Source organism: Microtus pennsylvanicus, chromosome 5 (assembly GCF_037038515.1).
Source record: "Microtus pennsylvanicus isolate mMicPen1 chromosome 5, mMicPen1.hap1, whole genome shotgun sequence".
Classification (NCBI taxonomy): domain Eukaryota; kingdom Metazoa; phylum Chordata; class Mammalia; order Rodentia; family Cricetidae; genus Microtus; species Microtus pennsylvanicus.
The window spans coordinates 61,371,593-61,385,476 of NC_134583.1; positions in this window are offsets into that span (position 1 = coordinate 61,371,593).

Here is a 13,884-nt window from a genome sequence, read left to right on the forward strand (position 1 = left end):
CCACCTCCCACGTGGTGTGATTACAGGTGTGTGCTACCACACTGGTTAACACGATGGATATTCTTCTACGTTTGCCTGGCTAACCCTTAGCATAATTCCTAAAGGTGTATCTTGTGGGTCAAATAGTAATAGTAATCTAAATAAGAACAGAATATCTTGCAAGACTTAGGCATTTACAATTTAGGAAACCGAGGCCAAGTAGTCTGCCCAAGCTTTGATAATTTAATATCAGCGAAGAATTCAGAATTCCAGAAACCTGTTTGATGGGTCATTTTGGCATCTCTTACTGCTCTTTGAGACATCTAAATATATTCGGCTTGTGTTCCCTAACAGGTGAATATACTGGGAAAACTCTGAGCAAGTGTATGGGGTGGCACTTGAAATGACTGCTGTATATGTTTCTTTCCTGGTGTGACTTTAAGGGTAACCTCTAAGTATCCTCGTAGGTTATAATCACTTTGTCCCAGGGCCTTTGATCAAAAGAACCACATAAGACTTCTCATTAACATCATTCTTGGGACCCACCCAACACCCACTAAATCAGATCCAGTAGGTGGAGGCCAGGTGGTTATCTCAACAAGTGTCACAGGTACTTGCTGTAATCAGAAACATCAGGAAAATGCTTGGAGGGAGGTAAGCTTGGAAATGAAGAGTTGTAGGGCTTAGTCCCTGTGTGGGAATGAATTGAGCAGATTGTGTGATAGTGCAGGAGGCGAGGTGGAGCCAGATGCCAACGATCAGGATTAGGCTGGCAGAGATGGGGAAAGGGTTTTAAGACCAGAAGCCCGATGGCAATAGCAACCCATTCTGAGTGTGTTTTCCCCCAATGTGGCGTCTTTCCCACAAATGTGAAAATGACTGGGTCCCGTGAAAACAAAGACGGTGATGACACAGCCCTAGCAAAAGGAGCCTGCACCTGGGACTCAGCTCTGGAGAAGCCAGTCAGGGGGGTGAAGGGTCAGTATACCACCCAGGCCTGCCTCTTTCTCAAGACTGCAGCTCTTCTCCAGGGTGGGAGGGTTTGCCTTAGAAAGAGACCGCATCTGGGAGCTGTAAGAGATGGAGAGACCAGGTAGAGGACTCGAGAAAGGCCCGCAGTGAAGACTTGTGGAGACGGTGAGTGTACCAGAGAGTAAATTCATCTGCCTCACCTGATCCAGACTGATGCTGTACCCACCTGGTACAGACACTGAACTGTCCCTGGGCCTTGGGAACCAACACCTTGGATTTTGCCCTGGAAAAGTCTTACATCCGTGCACAGTGTAGCCAGCTTCAGGAGGGAGGAGACAGCTGTACCATAGTAAGATGATGCTTCTGTAGGTCAGAAAACCTGAAGTCTTTACAAAACTACAGATTCCTAATATCAAAGCAAGGAGATCTCATTCAAGTATAAATTTTCTGTGCTCTTTTCAATGGATCTTTTAAAAATTATTACTCATACCCACAAAGTCTTCTCCGAATGCCTTGGTTTCTGTCTTGAGGGAGTTTTAAGTTGATCCTATGTAAGTGGGGATGTCTTTAGTTTTATTGTTCCTATCTCTGAGCCAAGGCCCTCCTTGTTATAGTTTGTGTAAGCAATAGTTTCTAACTCGTCAGTGTTGAATCATCTGTCACACTTTCTACAATCATTAAATTGTTCATTGAAGAGAGCCTGAAGGGACAGCCACTTCAGCTAGCAAGTGATTCTGTGCATTTATCCGAACCACGAAAGAAGATGCAGAAAGTGGAGTTTCAGAGGTACATACTTGGCACGTTTCTCTGGTTCTCCTTTATAAGAGGGAAACAGGAGACCTGTGTTTCTCCCTTTGGTCTCCATGGGTCTTGCAGAAAAGTCTAGAAGGGGCTGCCAGCGTGAACAGTGTCACGGGGTGGGGAGGGGAGGAGTTTGGTTCGGCAGCTCATAGGACTTCACCAGCCATTTGCAGCTACAGTCAGCTCTGCTTTGTTTTGTGGTCTTGATTTTCTAGCTTTTGGAGATGACGCGGTTTTGTTTGTTTGTTTGTTGCTGTCTTGAGACAGGGTCTTGCTATGTATGTACATCAGGCTGGCCAGGGGGCCACTAATGTAACTCAGGGTCTCCTTGAACTCTCAATCCTCTTCCCTCAGCCTGAAGTGATGTCCACAGATGTGAGTCCACCATGCCTGGCCCTCTTCAGGTTCCCGTTGGGGATAGAAAGAGGCCTGCAAAAAAGCGGGTGGCGCCTCGTGTTTTTCTTTTCGCATTGGTTCGTTTGCCATGGTTGCTGTCCTCACTTTAAAATCTGGTTTCTACCTGAGTGAGGTAGAGAATCAAAACCTCATGGGTCAGAGTTCAACAGTATGGTGGTTTAATGCCCAAGAGAATGGCTGTAGAGTTGAGGCTTCCAAACAAGTCTAGCTGCTTACCATAAAGGGAAGATACCGAGTCTGAAGAGGTTTGGTGGCTGCCTGAGGTCACTTACTCACGCTAGTGTCGGAGGGAGCTCCAGGGGACGCCTGCTCTCCATATCCCCCATAGCTTGTTCTTTCTCTCTCATTCTCTCTCTTTCTCCCCCACCCCTCTTTCCCTTTTTCTCTCCACATAAGCTTTTCTTATAGTCCATGTAGTTTCAAAAGTACAAGATGACATTAATTAAAACTTAGCAGCATAAGATAAATTAAAAATATAGTTATGCTAATACAGATTAAAATAGCTTTCAAATATCAAATATGAATTTAACTTGGAAAATAAGTCAACGTCAGTGAGAATGTTCTTTCAGATCCTATGGCAGCTCTCCCAACAGACTAGAATGGGATGTTAATTCGGGGTCCACATGGGGCCTTTAGTAGGTCTAAGTTGAATCAACCTCCGGCCATGCAGATTCAAAAACAAAGGGGACAAATATTGATGACCCTCTAAATTAACAGGAGGGTAGCTTTGATAAGTAGACATCAGAGAAGGCTCAGTCTTTTTTCACAAAAGCTCAATTATAGAGCCAAATGAGATGGCTTGATGGGTAAAGGTGCTTGCAGCCAAGCCTAAAGATCTGAGTTCAATCCCTGGATATGTCAGAAGAGAGTGAATTCTGCAAATTGACCTCTGACCTCCACACTTGTGCTTTGGAAAACCCTGGCATACATGCATGTGCTCACATATACCACCCCATTAAGAAAAGCTGGTTTATAAACCAAGGTTATCACTTACATAATCAACATTAACATCGACTATGCTGTTGCTAATAGCTACAGTGATAGCAAGTACTAGAGGGAAGATTTTCTTAGCAATGCAGCATATTTCTATTAGTTCATCGACCATAAAATACAGGTTTCCCTCGGCATATGTGAGGGATAAGTTCAAGGGCTTCCTGTTTACCCCTTTGTGTGTCCCCAAAGATATAAAATTTTTTGATGGTTCAAGCTCAGCTCCTTCTACAGTGACTCATCTGCAGTGGTGTGATATGCAAGTCTCCCAGTCCTGGGAGCGTGTGTATCAATACCATCTTGTCCCTTAGAGGACAAGCATTATTGTGCCTGGAAGTCAGGCAGGAAAGCAACCGATGGTAACTACAGGAATTTCCACACAAATGCGCAATACACATATGTGTGTGGATGGACTGGGACCCAGGGGAATAAGACCAAGGAGGATGTGATTGGTGTTCAAGGTAATGAGGGGCAACATTCAAAAGTCCTCTGAGGTGGCTGGGGAGACAGCTCAGTTGGCAAAGGGCTTGTCTTGTAAACGCAAGAACCTGAGTTCAATTTTCAGAACCTAGGTACAAAGCAAGGTAGGTAGTGCTCACTTGTAACCCCAGGTGGATGCCCGGGGGTCAGTGATCAGTCGAGCTAGCCTAATCTTAAGTACCGGGTTTCAGTGAGAGATCTTCTCTCAAAAAGATGGGGTGGCTGACTCCTGAGGAAGGACACTCAAGGTTGACCTCACACCTGCACCACCCCCACACCCAACACAAGACGGGAACCACAAGAGCCATCTGGTGCTGGGAGGTATCGCAGTGGCAGAGCACTTGTCCAGCATTCCACCAGGCCCTTGGTTCAAACCTCAGCACCACCCGAAAAACAAAAGCAGCTAATTACATTGTGGCAAGATGGCCCAGTGGACAAAGTGCTTGCTGTGAGAGCCTAGTAGCCAGCCTGGTCCTTGGAACTGTGGCAGGAGGGAGTTGACTACTGCTAGGTTTCCTCTGACCTCCAGTGTGAACTCACACTCACCACGTACACAGTAATAATAAACACAGGCATTTGAAGACGCTTTACATTTATTTTTATGTGTATGGGATTTTGCCTGCATGTGTGTCTGTGCACCATGGGCTTGCCTGATGCCCTTAGAGGTCAGAAGCGGTAGGGTGTCAAATCCCCTGGACTGAACTGGAAATGCCTACAGTTGTAGCTGCTGTGTGGGTGCTGGGAATTAATCCTAGGTCCTCTAGGAAAGCACCCAGTGCTCTTAAACACTGAGTCATCTTTCCATCCCCTAAATAAAATCACTTTTTTAAATGGCATCTGGCCACGCTTCCTGACACCAGCTAGAGTCTGTACATGAAGATGGGCTTGGTGGACGGTCACAGCTTCCATATGCTGAAAAATGACAGATGACTAACTGCCCTACCAGAGTGGGATCCCAGCCCAGGACAGCGGAGGAGGCTGAAAGGGCCTGGGAAGCCCTGGTATTCTTACAGCTCAACTCAGGCAAAGGTCATCACTATGACCTTCAGCCTACCGTTTAAAAGCCGAACACCCAGAGGCTATTAAATTTCTCTAATTTAAGGATTAGTGTTTTGCTTGCATAATAAAGTTCAGCACCTATCAAAGCAAACACACCCACAGGCATATTTGATTTCCAACACTGGAGACCCCGTGCCTTGTGGCCGAGCCACTAGTTCATCCGGTTAGCGGCTGCAGTCCACCCCCCCCTCCCCCTTTGCAGGTCCTTCCAGCTTTGTTCATTCCTGAGTCAGGTGTGTGTATGCTGAGCCACAGGAGACCAACGCTCATACTATGCCAGGGTCATCACAGTCACTGGTGAGACCCGGGTGTGCTGCCTTCTCTCTCAGGTTCTAGCTGGTTTAGGTTTGGGCCTCTAAAGTTCTTTTCATTACTTCATGTTCATTTTCCCTTCCTAATGGCAGTCAGATCTAATACCAGGTGGGAAAAAAAAGAACAGTTTTAGTGGCAACTGCTGCAATTGTGTAAATCTAATCCCACAAATAAATCTGCCCTGTTTTCTCCCAGAAGAGCTCTGTTGCTGTGCTCATGACTTCAGAACCGTTTGCAAAGCTCTATATTTTAGATGTGGAGTCTGCAGACACTCAGAAACACCGTTTCTCCGTCTCTATGCCTCTTACTTGCCTCCCTACACACACACACACACACACACACACACACACACACACACACACACACGTATACTCTGATATTCTAGTAACAGCAGAGTTCTGTTGCGACCCTTTCAGCAGCTCCAGGATCCAGCCCTTTCTCTGCTGGTCTCCTGTAAGTTTTGTGAGCCGCATTTGAGTCACTACCATCTCACACAAGCAGGTTGGGGAGGAGCAAGCAGTGGTCAGAAGCCACAAGAGCTTGTGAACATGGGAAGAAGCAGAGCATTTTTCTGAAGGCCTGTGTGGGTCTTGTGCTGACACTGAGGCACAAATGATCAAGGGAGGAATCCAAATAGGAGCTATAGGCTCCTTGAGATGAAACCCCCAGTTTGGTAGCTAACTCACAGAAAGCCGGGATGAGCTGAATGTGCCTCCCCTTGCCAAGCTCACGACAGAATCATTATCTCTAGTGTCTTGGATGCTACAGTGTCTGGAGATACAATCTTTACAGGGGTGACTACATTGAAACAAAGTCTACAGTGAGCCCCAGTCCAATGACTGGTGTCCCAGGTATGTACATAGAGCACAGAAGGGCAATCTATGAGCCAAGGGGAGGGGCAGAGATAGCCAATTTTGTTCACCTTGATCTCAGCCTCCAGCTTGTGAGAAGATTATTTTTTGTTGTTAAAACAGCCCAGTCTCTGGCACTTTATTCCAGGAGTTCTAGCAAAATAAATACAAAATCCCAAATGAGAACCTAACAACTCTACGACTGTAAGGTATTTATTTTATATCCCAACAAGTAGTTATTGAGGAGAAAACTGCAGAAGAAAGAAGATGCTCTAGCAAATGCTACGGATTGTGATTGGCGTAAGCAGGGAGACGTACTTCTTTTGCTAACTTAGACTCAACGAGCACTCATTACATACGCTAGACAGTGCTCAGTAGTTTTTAAAAGAATCAGTTTAGTGATTACTTGCAATAAGCTGGAAAGCTTTCCCCACTACTGAGAAGGAAACTGAGGCTCCCAGAGAAGAAATTTGTTCAAGGGCATGGTAAAATCCAGTTTGGAGCTTCAATGTCTACCCAATTCTGACTGTAGAGTCGGCCTTCTTGACCACTGCTCCAGGCTGGCTTTATTTTAGCACAGGGTTCAGCACAAGCTGGCCCGCCTTCCCCAGCCCAGCTCTGAGAGCATTGAATGGTTTGGATGTGATTTGGTGGTCTGCTAAAGGGTGTTGGAATATCTCCACTGTGGTAAATTCTGCCATCTTGAACTAATTTGCCAGTTAATATTAGTTTTTTTCTTAATACCCATTGTTCCTGCAGTTAGACTTTCAGCTTTGAATGAGGACTCAGGTCATCGATTTACACAGGTGACTCATTCACAGAAGAATTCTCTTGATCAAAGTCTGTAGGTGACAGCGCCAGCGACAAATGAGGAAGGAGAAGAGCGTGAAGGGGAAGGGGAAGGGGAAATGTGCCCTGCTGACAAGGCCGGCTCAGTCACTGGAAATTAAATTCATAGCCCTTGCTTAGACTAGCCAGTATTCAAATTTTAAAGAATTTGTTTTTTGAAGCCTTTATAAAACTCCCCACTGTTACAATGTGTGCCATCTGGGCTTTGGCATTTATAAAGAGTGCTGTTAAGAAATGCCAAGAGATTCCTCATGTAAACCAGATGGTACAATAACAATTCTGTCCTTATTTTTTGTGGCAGAAAAATAGGGCTTCAGTAGCTTGCATCTTATGTGACTAAATTAAACCCAATCAATACTTCAGGGACATTACAATTTCAATAGGCAGCTTACCCACCTAAATATTTCCACCAGTGTTTTTATTCGGAGAAGTAAAAACAAAAGTGCAGACAGTGTTTCCTCTTGATTGCTTGTGTCTGTGTTTTTAGAGGCAGGGTGTCCAAGACAAACATTGCCAGTGACCTTCACTTCATGGGATGTATGTGTTTAGATCGGAAGCAGAGATGCTGAAATCCCTTTTGAACAGGGAAGTCCCACACCAAATAGTTCAAACACTTTTGTTATTATCCTATAGATGAAGGCATCGGCTGTGCTTTTCTCAAGATTTCTCAGAAGGTTCCCACGAGTTCCTGCGGGTTTTCCACGCGACAACAGAACTTTTGTCATCTCTTTTAGTCACGTTTTTTTTTTTTTGTTACTGTTTCATTTCCATTAAAAGTCATGGTATTCTCATTAGGTGGGGGTAATCTTGTTAAAAGCTGTGTGCTCCTCCGCTCTTTGCTCCTCTTTATTTCACATGAATGCGCTTCCCAGCAAGGCCCGTTTCTTCTGTAATTAGTCATGAATAATAATTAGTCAAGAATGGCCTCAAAGAACAAACTCAGTCTGCTTTGGAAACCAAATCTCTTAGCGACAGGGGCCAAACTTGTTACGGAAAGTACGTGTTTCTGGGCCACACAGCCCGTCGAATTTCTTTCCCAATTAAGCCATGAATAGGTTTTCAAAATAACAAAGATGTTCGATTTACATCTGCTAGCAGCTTCTGTCTCAGGATAGATGGGAAGTACCAAACACCACTCCTCTTTGCATGCCTTCTCTCCCATGCACAGGGACAATGGGGCTCTGTTTCCTAGACAGAAGGCTTTAGGTAACTTCTTCATCTGCGTTCTGGCTCCTCTGGGCCTGGATTTTACTCCATGGTAGATGGAATACCCAAACAGCTCAACCCGCTGTCACTGTCAGGCAGTTACTGGTGCGTTGGGCAAGGCAGCTAAAACCTAAGCCAAGGACACTTGACAGTGGCCAATGGTTGCTCTGTGGGGGGTGGGGCAGGTACTCAACAAGGCAGAGCTTCTTCAGGTGTTGCCTGGCTGGGTGTCTATTAATCCAGTTTCTTCTGGTTGCTGGTAAAATGGAATGGTGTCTAGGTAGAAAGTCTTTCACGTAAAATAACTCAGTGGTGGGGGTTCTGGCTAACACAAGACACTGGCAGGCAGGACGCTTCCCTGAGGTGAGCTGTTCTGGCGTCACCGTGGGTGTAAAGAGGTGTGACAGGGTGTGGCTCCAATTCAAAAGTAGAAAAGGGCTGTGACCGAAGTCCCTGGCACTCACGTTTGATCCTCAAGTCTCTCTACTGTGTGTGTAGGAAATATTCTTCCCCAGCTCTCCCCAAGCCCTGTGGCACATGGTTAGGGCAGGAAAGACGCTGCCTTTCCTCAAGATCAGGCAGTCAAACCTGCCTAGAGCCCATACCTCCTCATTGTTGCAAAGCCTCCTAAGGGGCTGATGTCTGCGTGATAAGGAAGTCTATATTTTTGCTTTGGTTTGCTTTTTGATTAACTTCTGTTCACTTAATTTCCCTACAAAATTTTCTATTTCCCATTCATTTTATTTCCTCCAGGGAATAAGGGAATGCACCAGTCGCTAGACTATAGTTCTCTTTCTGTCTGCTCATAATATGTAAACCATACTTGACGTTTTGTAAGGGACTGTTGGTTCTTACTCTGTCTTTACTACTGTCAAGTTGTTTGCTGGCGCTATGATTATTAGCGACAATCTCATTCACAGGGAAATGGAGACACAGACGGCTGCCACACCACAGATCTTGAAGCTGCAGGTCTTCCAGCTGAGTTCAGTCTTCCTTCTTAGCCTCACCTCCAGGAGAGGTAATGAGAAGCAGCTTCACCTTCGGTAGGAGGTGTTGCCGTTGCTTTTCTTTTCCACCCCGTCTCACAAGGAAGCTTGCCCAAGAAATGTCAGAGGGTATCAGGATCTTGGTTGTTTAAAACATGAGTTCAGATAGTTTACCATTCACGGGTGAGTTTAAGTTCAAGTTTAAGAGTGTCTGAAGTTGCCGGGCGGTGGTGGCGCATGCCTTTAATCCCAGCACTCGGGAGGCAGAGGCAGGCAGATCTCTGGGAGATCGAGGCCAGCCTGGTCTACAAGAGCTAGTTCCAGGACAGGCACCAAAGCTACAGAGAAACCCTGTCTCGAAAACAAACAAACAAAAAAGAGTGTCTGAAGCCAAGCATCTCCCCTACTTCTTCTCACCCATGCACCATTTTCCTTTGTAATTACTTTCTCCTCCACCCACTCTTCTTCTTCCTCTCCTCTCGGCTTCATCTCCCTCCTCTCCTTCCTCCTTTTCTTCCTCTTCCTCTTCGATAATATTTATTGTGTATGTGTGCATGCACACGTCATGGCATATTTATTTGTTTAGGTCACATGACAACGTGAAAGAGCCAGTTGTCTCCTTCCGGGGATTGAACCCGGGTCATCAGGGATTGAAACCAGGTCATCAGGTTTAGTAGCAAGCACCTGACCCACTGAGCCATCTCATCAGCTCTCACTCTGCCTTCCTCATTCTCTGCCTTCATTCTCATCTGCATCCTCTTATTTTCTCATTCATTATCATTTGCACCATCTTCTGACAGTCAAGTCTTAGAAGATTGACACTTAAGACTCTATCATAAATAATTCATTTTTGAGAAGATTTTTCTCTGGTTATATTTTTTTCTATGTTACACTGCACTAATGAATACAATTGTGTCTAAATTACAGAGGCTCATGTGAAACTGAATTTTAAAAATTTGACCTTTTCTTTTTCCTTTTTTACTTAAAATATTGTCTGTCTGTCTCTCTCTGCTTAAAACAAAACTTGCTTATTTATTGATTTTATTGAACTCTACATTTTTCTCTGCTCCCCTCCTTGCCTCTCCCCTCCCTTTTAACCCTCTCCCATTCCCCATGTTCCTAATTTACTCAGGAGATATTCTTGTCTTTTTCTACTTTCCATGTAGATAAGATCCATTTTTGTCTCTCCTAGGGCCCTCATTGTTGTCTAGGTTCTCTGGGATTGCAATTTGTAGGCCCTTTTTTCTTCTTCTTTTTTCTTTATATTTAAAAACCACTTATGAATGAGTTCATATGATAATTGTCTTTCTGGGTCTTGGTTACCTCACTCAATATGATGTTTTCTAGATCCATTCATTTGCCTGCAAATCTCAAGATGTCATTATTTTTTTCTGCTGTGTAGTACTTCATTGAGTAAATACCACATTTTCCTTATCCATTCTTCAGTCGAGGGGCATTTAGGTTATTTCCAGGTTCTAGCTATGACAAACAAAGCTGCTATGAACATAGTTGAGCACATGTTCTTGTGGCACGATTGAGCATCCTTTGGGTTTATACCCAAAAGTGGTGTTGCTGGGTCTTGAGGTAGGTTGTTTCCTAATTTTCTGAGAAATCACCATACTGATATCCAAAGGGGCTGTACCAGTTTGCACTCCCACCAGCAATGAAGAAGTGTTCCCTTACTCCACAACCTCTCCAGCATAAGTTCTCATCAGTGTTTTTTTTTTAACATTTTTTTTATTGATAAAAGAAGAATAAAGAAAAAAAAACAAATTTCCACCTCCTCCCAGCCTCCCCTTTCCCTCCCCCTCCTCCCACTCTTCTCCCCCTCCTCCCACTCTTCTCCCCCTCCTCCCACCCCTCTCCCCTTCCCCCCACTCCTCTCCCCCTCTCTCTCCAGTCCAAAGAGCAGTCAGGGTTCCCTGCCCTGTGTTAAGTCCTAGGTCCTCCCCCCTCCGTCCATATCTAGGAAGGTGAACATCCAAACTGGCTAGGCTCCCACCAAGCCAGCAGATTGCATAGGATCAAAACTGCGTGCCATTGTCCTTGGCGTCTCATCAGCCCTCATTGTTCATCATGATCAGAGAGTTCAGTTTTATCCCATGCTTTTTTTGGTAATAGTCCAGCTGGCCTTGGTGAGCTCCCAGTAGATCAGCTCCACTGTCTCAGTGGGTGGGTGCACCCCTCGTGGTCCCGACTTCTTTGCTCATGTTCTCCCTCCTTCTGCTCCTCATTGGGACCTTGGGAGCTCAGTCCAGTGCTCCAGTGTGGGTCTCTGTCTCTATCTCCATCTTCTCGAATTTTGCATGCAAATGGATGGAAATAGAAAACACTATCCTGAGTGAGGTATCCCAGACCCAAAAAGAAGAACATGGGATGTACTCACTCATAATTGGTTTCTAGCCATAAATAGGGGTCACAGAATCTACAATTGGCGAACCTAAAGAAGCTAAGTAAGAAGGTGAACCCAAGGAAAAGCATATCGTTATCCTCTTGGATAAGGGAAGTAGACAAAATTGCCGGGGAGAAAAGTGGGATCTTGGGGGTGGGGTGGGAAGGGGGTAAGGGGAGATGGGGAGAGAAAAGGTAGAAGGGAAGGAGGGGGCACTTGGGGAAATAGGAGGATCGGGATAAAGGAAGGTTGGATAGGGGAGCACGGAACCACAATCCTTAGTTAAGGGACCCACTTTAGGGTGGGCAGGAGAATTGACCCTAGAGGGGCTCCCAGGTGCCCAAGCTGAGGTCCCCAGTTAGTTCCTTGGGCAGCTGAGGATAGGGAACCTGAAATGACCCCATCCTAGCGCAATACTGACGAATATCTTGCATATCATCTTAGAACTCTCATCAGTGTTTTTGATCTTGGCCATTCTTACAGGTGTAAGATGGAATCTCAGAGTTGTTTTGATTTGCATTTCTCTGATGACTAAGGATGTTGAGCATTTCCTTTAGGGTCTTTCAGCCATTTTAGATTCCTCTGTTGAGAGTTCTCTGTTTAGGTCTGTACCCCATTTTTTATTGGATTATTTGTTCTTCTGATGACCAATTTCTTGAGCTCTTTGTATATTTTGGAGATCGGTCCTCTGTGTGATGTGGGTTAGTGAAGATCTTTTCCCATTCTGTAGGCTGTCGTTTTGTCTTGTTGACCATGTCCTTTGCTTTACAGAAGCTTTTCAGTTTCAGGAGGGCCCATTTATTAATTGTTTCTCTCAGTGTCTGTGCTACTGGGGTTATATAGGAAATGGTCTCCTGTGCCAATGCATTCAAGTGTACTTCCCACTTTCTCTTCTATGAGGTTCAGTGTAGCTGGCTTTATGTTAAGGTCTTTGATCCATTTGGATTTGAGTTTTGTGCATGGTGATAGATATGGATCTATTTTTATTCTTCTACATGTTGATATCCAGTTATGCCAGGACCATTTGTTAAATGTGATTTCTTTTTTCCATTTGATATTTTTTGACAAAGTTTGATTTTTATAGCTGAATAGTACTACCCTTAGGTAGCTTGTACAGCTCCTACTGCTTTAAAATAGAAATGGGAAAAGGGAAGAAACTCTAGTGACCATTGGAGCAGTCACTGCTGTGAAGAACTTGTAGATGGAAGCTGTGCACTCTTGCAGTGTAAACAAATTTTTATGGAATAAAGATTTGAACAAAAAAGAGTTAAACAGAATGCACAATTATTTAAAAGTAGACTATCTTCACGTAAGTTTAGTGAAGGCTATTTTTTTAACAATATGGGAAAATACAGTGTGTCAAAAAGGGAGAAATTATAGTAGTACATTTTAAAATGAAAATAGTATAAAAATATACAAGGAATATATATGCCTAGATTGCTACTTGTATGTTCAAAGAACATATATTTATAAAACTTTTATTTGATCAATTTTTATTTTATAAATATTTTGTGTGTGTGTGTGAACATCCAGGCATTTTATTATTATTTACTTATTTATTTATTTTTAATTTATTTAACTTTATTTTAGGTGCATTGGTGTGAAGGTGTCAGATCGCCTGGAACCGGAGTTACAGACAGTTGTGGACTGCTATGTGGTTGCTGGGAATTGAACTCAGGACCTCTGGAGAAGCAGTCAGTGCTCTTAACCACTGAGTCATCTCTCCAGCCCCCCATTCAGGCATTTTATTGGGCATATGATCCTTCCTATATGTAATTATTTGATAAAGCTTGGCAATTGCATTCAAATTTTTGTATCATCACTAATATTTATTGCCATAATCGAGTACATTAGAAATTTCACTATGGTTATATACTTGGGTTTTTTTTTATTTAAATTCTGCTTAATTTCTCCTTCTGTTTGGAGGTTGTGTTATTAGGTATACATATTACATTTTGTTTCTTTGTGTATGGGGGTGCGTGTGCCATACTGTATGTGTGTGGAGGTCAGAGGACAACGTGCTGGAGTTGCTTCTCTCCATCCTGTGGGTCCCAGGAATCAAACTTTGGTCTTCAGGCTTGGCAGCATGAGCCTCTTCCTGCTGACCTCGTCTTCTTGTTGAGTGTCTTAGTTACTTTCCTATTTCTGTGGTAAAACACCATCACCAAGAAAATTTCCAGAAGAAAGAGTTTATTTTGGTTTTACAATTCCGGAGGCTTAGAGACTGTGATGGCAGATAGCTGAGCAGCAGAGAGTTCATATCTCAAACCACAAACAGGAGTCTAACTCGAAATGGCATGGGTCTTTTGAAGCCTCAGAGCCCACCCTAGTGACATACTATCTGCAACAAGGCCACACCTTCTAGCCCTCCCCAAACAACCACCACTGGGGACCGAGTATTCTAACGCCTGAGACTTGTGAGGTTATGAGGGACATTCAAAACATCACATTAGGTATATAAAAGCTCCAAAATATTCTTTTAAATGAATTTTATTTCCCTCATTAATATCACCTCACATTATCTGTATAAACACTTTTGGGACTTTTTTTTGTCTGTTACAAGTTTATCTACAGTATTTTTATTGGTATT